Here is a 12,506-nt window from a genome sequence, read left to right on the forward strand (position 1 = left end):
GCTTGTATATATGTCAGGCAAAACTAGACCCCAGAGAAAGTAAGAACAACAAAAAGTAGTGACTTCAACACTCCTCCTATTAGGGGAAAAAAATAAAAGGCTCTTGGAATGGCAGAATTTTATTCTCTGTGCCTTTCCCTTAAAAACACAAACAAACTGAAAGGGTGGAATAGGGGGACCACTTAGGTATACATGGAACTTTGCTCTTGGATCTCGCCTTAACTCTTAGAACCTGAGCCTTCACTGCTATTTCTACTTCCAAATATTGTGTGAATTCATTTATTTAACTGTTTGTGATTAATGAGCCTTTTCTCTACCCTTTGTTTCTTTATCTTATATTAGAGTTGAGCAATGGCAAAACTTTGGTGTGGTTTAGAGGCTTTTAATTTCCTCCTAGACTCCACAACTAACCCCTGAGTAACCACCATAAAAGCTGGTGCCAAACGGTTTTCCCAGAGAGGGGTCACAGTTTCTGAATCTTAAGTCCAGGCTTGTCATTTGACCAAAAGCTTTCTTGGTTGGTGTATTTGCTTACATTTGGTTGCCCAATAGAAAATAAGTAATTCCAACCTAACCAAATTGAAGTACATCTGGAAAGCAGCTGCTCAGTAAATGGTCACTGAGTAAAGAAATAAATGAGTTGGCTTACCCACCTAAATCTGGTGCTGTCTCTGAATCTGATAAAAAGTGGCTGACGTTGATTCTTTCTGGCTTGGTCCAACACTCTGCAGCACGAGGATCTCAAGTAGCCCTCTGAAATTGCTCTAAGGGAGGGATGAATTTAACGAGTATGCAATTAATTCATAGGAGAGGTTACCAACTGATGATCCCTGGGCTACATCCAGCCCCAAACACTTTTTATTTGCCTCTCATGGTCTTTTAAGTTTTTTAATTAAAATTTACCAGGCAGAAGATCTTACCTAAAAGCATAGATTCTCTCTCTCATTGCGCTAGGTCTGTACTTCTCCACAGCTCCACACAGCTGGAACAGAGTGTCAGCTGCCTATCGTAGGCAAGGCATGAGCCTTACACTTCACTACAGTACATGCCGCTCTAAGAGGAATTGCCTTTAATGATTTTATTTACACAGTTCCTCTTCATATGCGTAGTAAACACATACCCTCTGCACCACAAGTTTAGACTGAGAGCTGTATAATTTTATTTTTTAAAAGATCTTAATTATTTTATGTGTTTAGAAAGAAGGGAAGGGAGGGAAATAGGGTTAAATGAACATCGACGTGTGAGAGAGACGTGGATTGGCTGCCTCCCGCATGCACTGCAGCCAGGGACTGACCCCTCAACCCAGGCGTGTGCCCTGACCAGCTATTAAACTGGAGAACTTTCGGTCTGCAGTATGGTGCCCAACCAACTGAGACACACTGGAAAGGGCAGGGAGCTGTGCAATTTTAGAAAGATGAAAAAGAGTATATGCTTTTCTTTTAATAAGAAAACACATTGGCACAAAAGTTTAATCATTTTCATTTGTTTAGACCCTTTGGGCATTTGAGTTCACTGCTCTTGCCTTACTGTCGTTCTTCTGTGATGAAGATTCTTTACTTTTTGTTTTTGGTAGCTTTATAAAAAACAGAACAGAGAGAGACAGAGCTATTGTTGTCTGCAAAATAAAGCTTCTTTTAAAAAGATTTGTATTGAATTTATTGGGGTGACATTGGTTAATAAACCTACACAGGTTTCAGGTGTACAATTCTATAATAGAGCATCTCTATATTGTATTGTGTGTTCACCACCCCAAGTCAAGTCTCCTTCCATCACTATTTAACCCCCCTTTACCCTCCTCTATCTCCCCTCACCCCCCTTCCCTCTGATGCTCACCATATGGTCGTCTGTGATTGTGAGTTTTTTACCTTAATCCCTCCAACTTTTTCACCCAGTCTCCCCCAACCCATCTCCCCTCTGACAGCTGTCAGTCAGTCTGTTTTCTATTACCCATGAGTCTGTTTCTGTTTTGTTTGTTTGTTTATTTTGTTCATTACATTCCACATACAAGTGAAATCATATGGTATTTGTCTTTCTCTGACTGGCTTACTTTGCTCAGCATAATGTTCTCCAGGTCCACCCATGCTGTTGCAAAAGGTAGGATTTCATTCTTTTTATGGCTGAGTAGAATTTCACTGTGTAAATGCACCACATCTTTTTTATCTCCTCATCTACTGATGGACACTTGGGCTGCTTCCAGATCTTGGCTATTGTTAATCATGCTGCTATGAGCATACAGGTGCATATATTCTTTTGAATTAGTGTTTCAGGTTTCTTCAAATATTCCCAGAAGTGGAAATGCTGGGTCATAAAGCAGTTCCATTTTAATTGTTTGAGAAAATTCCATACTATTTTCCACGGTGGCTGCACCATTCTGCATTCCTATCAATAGTGCACAAGGGTTCCCTTTCCTCCGCATCCTCACCAACACTTGTTTTTTGTTGATTTATTGATGACAGCCATTCTGACAGGTGTGAGGTGATAGGTCATTGTGGTTTTAATCTGCATTTCTCAGACAATTAGTGACTTGGAACATCTTTTCATATGTTTATTGGTCATTTGTATGTCCTCTTTGGAGAGATGTTTATGTGGGTCCTTTGCCCATTTTTACATTGGATTGTTTGGTTTTTTGGTGTTGAGTTGTATAGGTTATTTATAAGTTTTGGATATTAACTGCTTATCACATGTATCATTGGTGAATATACTCTCCCATTCAGTAGGTTGTTTTTAAATTTTGTTGATGGGTTCTTTAGCTGTGCAAAACCTTTTTGTTTGATGTAGTCCCATTTGTTTACTTTTTCTTTTGTTTCCCTTGCCTGAGGAGACATATAAGAAAAAATACTGCTGTGAGAACTGATAGAAATTTTGCTGCCTTATTTTCTTCTAGGATTTTTATGGTTTTGAGTCTTACATGTAAGTCTTTAATCCATTTTGAGCTTATCCTTCTGTATGGTGTAAGAAGGTGGTCTAATTTTACTTTCTTGCATGTGTCTTTCCAATTTTTTCAACACCATTTATTGAATAGACTATCTTTACCCCACTGTATGTTCTTGTCTCCTTTGTTGAATATTAATTGACCTTAAAGTTGTGGGTTTTTAAAAATATATATTTTATTGATTATGCTATTACAGTTGTCCCATTTCCCCTCCCTTTACTCCCCTCCACCCTGCATACCCCCTCCCTCCCACATTCTCCCCCCTATATAGTTCATGTCCATAGGTCATACATATAAGTTCTTTGGCTTCTATGTTTCCTATACTATTCTTAACTTCCCCCTGTCTATTTTCTACCTACCATTTATGCTTCTTATTCCCTGTACGTTTTCCTGTTTTCTCCCTCTCCTCCTCCCCTGCTGATAACCCTCCATGTGATTTCCATTTTTGTGATTCTGTTCCTGTTCTAGTTGTTTGTGTAGTTTGCTCTTGTTTATTTTTTAGGTTCAGTTGTTGATAGTTGTGAGTTTCTTGCCATTTTACTGTTCATATTTTTGATCTTCCTTTTCTTAGATAAGTCCCTTTAACATTCATATAGTAAGGGCTTGGTGATGATGATCTCCTTTAACTTGACCTTATCTGGGAACCACTTCATCTGCCCTTCCATTCTAAATGATAACTTTGCTGGATAGAGTAATCTTGGATGTAGGTCCTTGCCTATTATGACTTCAAATACTTCTTTATAGCCCCTTCTTGCCTGTAAGGTTTCTCTTGAGAAATCAGCTGATAGTCTAACGGGAACTTCTTTATAGGTAACTGTCTCCTTTTCTCTTGCTGCTTTTAAGATTCTCTCATTTTTAATCTTGGGTAATGTAATTATGATGTGCCTTTGTGTGTGCTTCCTTGGGTCTAACTTCTTTGGGACTCTCTGAGCTTCCTGGACTTCCTGGAAGTCTATTTCCTTTGCCAGATTGGGGAAGTTCTCCTTCATTATTTGTTCAAATAAGTTTTCAATTTCTTGCTCTTCCTGTTCTTTTTCTGGCACCTCTATAATTCAGATGTTGGAACCTTCAAAGTTGTCCCAGAGCTTCCTAAGCCCCTCCTCATTTTTTTGCATCTTGTTTCTTTATTGTGCTCTGGTTGAAAGTTCATTTCTTCCTTTGCTCCATACTGTTGATTTGAGTCCTGGTTTCCTTCCCTTCACTGTTGGTTCCCTGTGTATTTTCCTTTATTTCACTTTTCATAGCCTTCACCTTTTCCTCTATTTTGCAACCATACTCAACTAGTTCTGTGAACATCCTGATTACCAGGGTTTTGAACTCTGCATCTGATATGTTGGCTATCTCTTCATCGCTTAGTTGTATTTTTTGGGGAGCTTTGATCTTTTCTTTCATTTAGGCCTTTTTTTTTGTCTCCCGGGGCCTTTTACGTAGTAAGGGGCGGAGCCTTAGGTGTTCACCAGGGCGGGGTAACCCACGTCACTGTGCTGTGATGCTGTATGTGGGGGAGGGGTCCAAGAGAGAACAGTGCTGCTTGCTCCACTCTCTGCCGGTTTTCAGTCACTTCCCCCACTACCCACAAGCAAATTGGGCCCTTCTGGTGCTGATTCCAGGTGGGTGGGTTTGTGTACATTCTAGGACCCTGTGGGTCTCTCCAATGAACTCTCCTGTGAGGCTGGGAGTTTCTCCCACTGCTGCCTCAACCCCCACAGGTGTTTTCAGTCAGAGGTTGTGAGGCTTTATTTCCCCGCTGGAACTCTGGGTTGTGCAGTCTGTCTTGCTCCCCAATTGTTCCTCCTGGTTTATCTGCACGCAAATGTGGGACCGCCTGCTTGCCAGCCTCTGCCTCCCTCTGTCTGCCAGTACCGCCTTGCCTGCCCTGGTTCTCCAGCTGCCGCTTTGCTGTGAGTCCTCTTCACCTGGCTGCCTGTCTCCACCCCTCCTACTGGTCTGGATGAGTGTTTCTTCTTTTAACTCCTTGGGTGTTGGACTTCCATACACTTTGATTTTCTGTCAGTTCTGGTGGTTTTTTGTTTTTAAATTTGTTATGTCTTTCCTTTGGTTGTGTGAGGAGGCACAGTGTGTCTACCTATGCCTCCATCTGAGCCAGAAGTCTGTGGGTTTACTTTTGGGCTCTCTATTCAGTTTCCTTGATTTATGTATTTGTTCTTATGCCAGTACCATACTCTTTTGATTACTATGTCCTTGTAGTATGATTTGACAACTGGTAGCACGACTCTTCCAACTTTGTTTTTCTTTTTCAAGATTCCTGTGGCTATTTGAGGGCTTTTGTGGTTTTATATACATTTTCGGAATACTTGTTTTAGTTTTGTGAAATATCCCATTGGTATCTTGATAGGAGTTACATTGAATCTATAGATTGCTTTGTGTAGTATGGACATTTTAATGAACACGGTACATACTTCCACTTATTTGTTTCTTCTTCAAATTCTTCCTTCAGTGTCTTACACTTTTCTGAGTACAGGTCTTTACATCCTTGGTTAAATTAATTCCTAGGTATTTTATTTATTTATACTTTGCTGATTATAAATGGGATTATTTTCTTAGTTTCCCTTTCTGATAGTTTCTTATTGGTGTATAAAAATGCAACTTATTTTTAGGGTGGTTTTTTTTTTTTTTTGGTATCCTGCTACTTTACTGAATTCATTTATCAGTTTTAGTAGGCTTGGTTTTTTTTTTTTTGGTGGAATCTTTAGGGTTCTCTATGTACAATATCATGTCATCTGCAAATAATGACAGTCTTACTTCTTGCTTTCCAATTTGGATGTCTTGTATTTCTTCTTCTTGTTTTGATTGCTATGGCGAGGGTTCCCAGTACTATGTTGAACAAGAGTGGTGAAAGCAGACATCCCTGTCTTGTTCCTGAATTTAAGGGAAACACTTTTAGTTTTTGTACATTGAGTATGGTGTTGGCTATGAGTTTGTCTTATGTGGCCTTTACTACATGGTGGTATGTTCCCTCTATTCCCACTTTGCTGAGAGTTGGGGTTTTTTTTTTTTTTTAATTACAAATGGATGCTGGGTTTTATTAAATGCTTTTTCTGCATCTATTCATATGATCATGTGATTTTTATTCTTTATTTTGTTTATATGATGGATCACATTTATTGATTTGCAGATATTGTACCAACCTTGCATCCCTGGAATAAATCCCACTTAATCATGGTGCATGATCTTTTGAATGTATTGCTGGATTTGGTTTGCTAATATTTTGTTGAGGATTTTGGCATCTATGTTCATCAGTGATATTGACCTGTAACTTTCTTTTTTTGTAGTGTCCTTTTCTGGCTTTGGAACTATGATATTGCTGGCCTGGTAAAATGAGCTTAGGAGTTTTGCCTTCTCTTGAATTTTTTGAAATAGTCTGAGAAGGATAAGTGTTAGTTCTTCTTTGAATGTTTGGTAAAATTCACCTGTGAAGCCATTCAGTCCAGGGCTTTTGTTTGTTGGGAACTTTTTGATTACTGCTTCAATTTCATTGGTTGTTAAACTCCTTTAATAATTTTATGTTTCCTACCAAGGTTTATCTGAATAGTGATTTCATCAGCTCAGACTGTAAGCTAATTAGAGACTGCTGATGTGAAGGCAAAAATCAAGGAGATGAAGCCATAGACTGGACGTGAACTAGCTCTGGGATGGGGACCTGAAATCACACACGAGGCTGAGACAAGCTGGAGTCGGGCAGGAAGCTGAGGGCTGGATCTCCAAGAGGAGCTACCGAGAGGAGCCAAATCAAGAATTTACTGTAAAGACCAAGTCAGAGTTCAGGAAACTCAAAGAGGAAAACACGTTTGGAGCCTCTGTCCTGCCTGGGCTTCAGGACTTCAACACACGTAGAAGCTTGAGGACAATTTGGGTTTGTTTGGTGGGGTTTTTTTTTTGCAACTAAGTTTACTTTTTATTTTTTCACTGCAAATTTTTTAATGAATATGAACTGCATTTGTGGTAAAGGACAGTTGTACTCATTAAAGAATTATTTACTTTTTTTCTGTAAGCTGTCATTTAAACTTTATTCTTACTTCTAGAGAAGTAAAAATGATTTATATTTTTCCATAATTTTCTTGTTTCTTATCACTTTTTAAAAATTAATATCATTTGTGGGGGAGAGAGGGGGGTTCGGCTGGGGTGGGGTGGAGGGATGGGGAAAAAAGGCATGCAACTGTAATTAAATAACAATAAAAATTTTTAAAAATTAATATCATTTTTATTGAGGTATATGTTTATCACTTTTCAAAGATACACAAAAGTAGAGACTAGAAGCTCCAAGTATCACTCAGCTTCAGTAATGATCATTTGTCCAGCAAGTCTGATGACATGATTTCTGACAGAATTATCTCTTAAATTCTTTCTGATATAATTACTGCTTCATTCAGAAAATATTTTGGTGTTTCCACATCATTGGTACAATTATTGCCTTATACTAATTAATCATGGCTGATGTAGGGGACATTTGACATACTATCAAATACTATTGTTGAAGTTAGCCCACTATCATACACAAAGTATTTTTGCTTTAGCTGGGAACATGACTTTTATAAGTTATACATGTGGCTTAACTTGGGTTTGAAGATGTATTTGGTATCTATCGGCCCCCTTGGGTTGGTTCGTGTTTGCCACACTGACCTTCTAATATTCATAATTTTTCCATTAACACAGAAACAGAGAAGAAATTTATCTTCTGCATAGATAATCAGAATAGAAAAATAGAAAATTCAACTGCTTAAATAATGACAGTGTGCACAGCAATGTAATTGACAGCTTTCAGTAGTAGGTCTATTCAGAGGGTTATCTGATGCTCATAATCCTACAGGTTTTTCAAAAGATTTTATTTATTTATTTTAGACAGAGGGGAAGGGAGGGAGAAAGAGAGGAAGAGAAACATCAATGTGTCGTTGCCTCTCACCCACCGTCCCACTGGGGACTTGACCTGGCCCACAACCCAGGCATGTGCCCTGCCTGGGAATCGACAGGTGACCCTTTGGTTCACAGGCTGGTGCTCAGTCCACTGAGCCACACCAGCCAGGACACATCCCTTTCTATGACAGAGCAGTATTTCTTTGTATATATGTACCACTTCTTTATCCACTCATCTGTTATGGGCACATTGTTGCTTCCATGTCTTGGCTATTGTAAAGCCGCAATGAACACATGGATACATATATCTTTTAGAAATATATTTTAGAAATACGTTTAGAAATATGTTTTGGATTTCTTTGGATAAATACACAAGAGTGGGATTTTTTTTTCTCTTGTTATAGCCATTGTTTTAAAGTCTATTTTGCCTGGTATAAGTAATGTTACCCTGACTTTTTTTTCATTTCCATTTTCATTAAATATCTTTTTCCATCCCTTTACTTTCAGTCTGTGTATGTCTTGTGATCTGAAGTGAGTCTCTGGTAGGCAGCATATGTAAGAGTCTTGTTTTCTTATCCATTTGGCCACCCTGTGTCTTTAGATTGGAGCACTTAATCCATTTGCATTTAAAGTAATTATTGATAGATATGTATTTATTGCCATTTTATTATTTATATTTTTGATCTTTTTCTTCTTCTTAAAGAAGACCTTTAACATTTCTTATAATACTGGTTTGGTGATGATGAATTCATTAGCTGTTCCTTCTCTGAGAGGCTCTTTGTCTATCCTTCAATTCTATATGATAGCTTTGCTGGATAGAGTAATCTTTCTTGTAGGATCTTGCTTTTTATCACTTTTAATATACGTGCCAATCCCTTCTTGCCTGAAAAGTTTCTGTTGAGAAATCAGCTAATAATTTTATGGAAACTCCCTTAAAGATAACTAACTGCTTTTTTCTTGCTTCTTTTAGGATTCTCTCTTTGTCTTTAAACTTCTAACATTTTAATTTTGATGTGTCTTGGTGTGGGCCTCTTTGGATTTATCTTGTTTGGAAGTCTCTGAACTTTCTGGGCCTGAGTGTCTATTTTCTTCTCCAGATTAAGGAACTTTTCTGTCATTATTACTTCAAATATGTTTTCAATTCCTTGCTCTCTCTCTTCTCCTTCTGGTACCCCTATGATGTAAACTTTGGTAGGCTGTGTTGTCCCAGAGGTTCCTTAAACTATCTCAGTTTAATTTTTTTTATTTTTGCTGTTCATATTGGGTGATTTATGCTACCTTATCTTCCAATTTGATATTTTGATCCTCTGCTTTATATATTCTCCTGTTTATTTCTTCTAGTGTATTTTTTATTTCAGTTATTGTATCCTTCGTTTCTGATGGCTCCTTTTTATGTTCCCTATCATTCTGTTGAAGTTCTCACTGAATTGATCTACTTTTTCCCTAAGTTAGTTAATCATCCTCATAACCATTGTTTTGAACTCAGCATCCGGTAGATTGCTTGGCTCCATTTTGTTTAGTTCTTTTTTTCTGGAGTTTTGTCCTGTCCTTTCATTTGGGACATGTTTCTTTGACTCCCCATTTTGGCAGCCTCCCTGTGTTTGTTTCTATGTACTAGGTGGAGCTGCTTCATTCTCTAATCTTGGCAGAGTGGCCTCATGTAGTAGGTGTCCTGTGGGATTCAGTGATACAGATCCCAGGGCACCTGAGCAGGGTGCTCCAGGTGCTCCTCTCTGTGTAAGTTAAATGCATCCTCCTGCTGTAGGTGAAACTTGATTACTGTTGGCCTATCAATGGGAGGGATTTACTCCCAAACTGCAAGAACCAGCCGAGATCACAGTGGAGGAGCTCCTGTGCAGGAGTTAACCTCACAGAGCAGGACTTGCTTCAGCAGGGCTCTGGTGCTTGCCAAGTCCGTCCCTTGAGTGTATTGTTTGTGGAGGTTCTTGGGTGGTGCTTCAGTGTGGTCTGAAGCTGCACACTGGGTGTGCTGGCTCTGAGCCTCCCAGGAGATTTGGGCCAAGGTCAGCCACTGCCTGTGCCCTGCCCATAACCACCGGACATGAGCTACAAAGTGACCTGCAAATGGTTGCCATTTGGCCTGGGCTTGGAGGTGTCTGAGGGGGGCCAAGCTTCAAACAGAGGCTGGCGGTCTACCACTAGTGCTGGGCCTAGAGCTGCTTAACAAGAGATACAGGGTACTCTGAGACCAGATACTGCTTATCTGGGTGTTTGAACCTTTGAGAGACTCCTATGGGACTCCTAAGTCCATAGCATGAACCAAGACAGGCTGTTTGTATGGAAAAGCCACCAGCAATGGCTTGGGTGAGCCCACAAGTTGGCTGGGGTGGGCTCAGGGAATCACAGGGTAAGGGAGATGGACACAGTGTTAGCTAGGTTATATGGAGGCTCAGATATAACACCTGTCTGTGCCTGCAGGGGGAAGACTCAGTAAAGGAATAGTGGCTTCTGCTAGTACTTCTGTCTGGGAGAATGATGCCTTTCAAGCCCTCACCCCAAAACCAGATAATGAAGTTCTTCCCTATATGTCTCTGGCACCTTTTGAATTGCTGCCCCAGCTCCAGAGCTCAGAGCAAATAAGTCCCTCAATGAGTAGGTCCTTTAAGAGGAATGCTTGGGATTCCAGCAACCCTACATCTCCCTCAGCTATAGTCCCCACTGGTTTTCACAGCCAGAAGTTATGGGTTCTTCTCTTTCCAGCACTGCAACCCTGAACTAAGAACACTGGTGTGGGGCTGGGACCCCACGCTACTTAGGGGATGCCTCCACAACCAAGACAGCTTTCCAGATTAATTGCTACAAGTGGGCCATCTTGTTTTTGTCTCCACCTTTACTACCAGTCTCCACGTGGATTCTTCTGTATATTTTTTAAAATTTAATATTTATTGTACTTTTTTTCCATTACCATTTAGTCCCCTTACATCTCCCTCTCCCCAGCAATCACCACACTGTTGTCCATATCCATGAGTCCTTTCTCCTTTTTGATCAATCCCTCCACCCCCTCCTGCCCCCCACTAGCTGTCTTCCTGCTCTCCATCTTGAGTCTGTACATTCTTCGTTGTAGGACTTCTGTTCATCTAGGTCTGAGGTAGTTCTCAATGATGGTTGTTCTAGCAGTTTAGTTGTGATTTTGATGTGGTCACGAAAGGAGGTAAGTGTAGCAGTTGCCTACTCCTCCATCTTGACTGGAAGCCTAGGTTTACTTTCAATCTTTCTTTTTAATACTATTCTAACTCACTTTTCCATCAGATATCTTAATAAAACATTTAGAAACATTTCTTTAAGTATGTGTTTTACCAAAATGTAACACATATAAAAGTGTACAGCTTAATGATTTTTTTTTACAAATGAATATACCATGTAACCAGCACCCAAATCAAAAAATAAGACATTACTGACACCTTCATGCCCCTTAACGGGAATTACCCTTTTAAGAATATCTGTGTCCTGATATATAACACAGATTACTCTTCTTGTTGTTTAATTTTACATAAGTGGAATAATACAGCATATACTGGCTTTTTTGTTCAATATTATATTTGTGGAAATCATCCACATTGTTGCATATGATTTACTGCTGTTGTATGAAAACATTATAATATATATTTATTCTACTCTTGATGTACATTTGAGTTGGTATTAGTTTCAGGTTATTATACATAATTCTGCTGTGTACATTTTTGTATATATTTTATGATGATTATCTGTATGGGTATATCTTCTGGGTATATTTTCACAAATGAAACTGCTGAGTCATAGAGGATGCTCATGTTCAGTCTTACCAGATACTGCCAAGCAGTGTGCCAAAGTGCTTGCCCCAGCGTGCCCTCCCGCCATGAGCGGGTAGGAGAATGCACCTTGATCTACAGTATCAACAACACTTGCAGTTGCTTATCTCACTTGAGCTATTCGTGTAAGCATGAAAGGGTGTTTACATTGGTTTTAATTGGCATTTCTGTAAAAACCTATAAAGTTAAGCACCTTTTCCTATATTGATTGGACATTTGAATATCTCCTTTTGTAAAGTGTCTTTTCATGTCTTTTGCTCCTTTTTTTTATTGTGTCATCTGATGTTTCCCATTCATTCCTATGATTTTATATTGCCTACAAATGCTTTTGATCTGTTTCTTTTGCAAATATCTTCTCCGGTTCTGTAGCTTGTCTTTTCACTGGCTTAGTGATGTTTTTTCATTACCTGACATTCTCATTTTTTAAGTTAAAAATGTTTCCTTTATTCCATAAAGCCAATAAAGCTTCTCTTACATTCACTGTTCATGCATCTCTCTGATGTTCAGTGTGCTGTGCCTGTGATGCCGGAGACCGCCTCTTCCAAGTGTCATCAGGTGGCGGCTTTCTGTGGGGGTCGGCATTGCCACACCTGCTCCTCACCTGAACTGATATTTTTAATTATAATGTAGTCCAGTGTATCTTTGTCTTTATGGATAGTACTTCTGAGTGTATTTTATTTATATAATCTTTGCCTACTTCAAGGCCATAAAGAAATTCTGTATTTTAACAGAGACGTTTTAATATTTTATCTGTAATAGCATCTGCCCATGTAGGATTAACTTTGTTTACAGTGAGGAGTAGGGGTAAAAGTTCATTTTTATGTGAGCGCCCACTGGAGCCAGCGTGACTTCTCAGGCCCTTTCTCTCCGTTTCCCCATTGCACTGCAGTAAT

This window comes from Desmodus rotundus, chromosome 4 (genome assembly GCF_022682495.2).
Source record: "Desmodus rotundus isolate HL8 chromosome 4, HLdesRot8A.1, whole genome shotgun sequence".
Classification (NCBI taxonomy): Eukaryota; Metazoa; Chordata; class Mammalia; order Chiroptera; family Phyllostomidae; genus Desmodus; species Desmodus rotundus.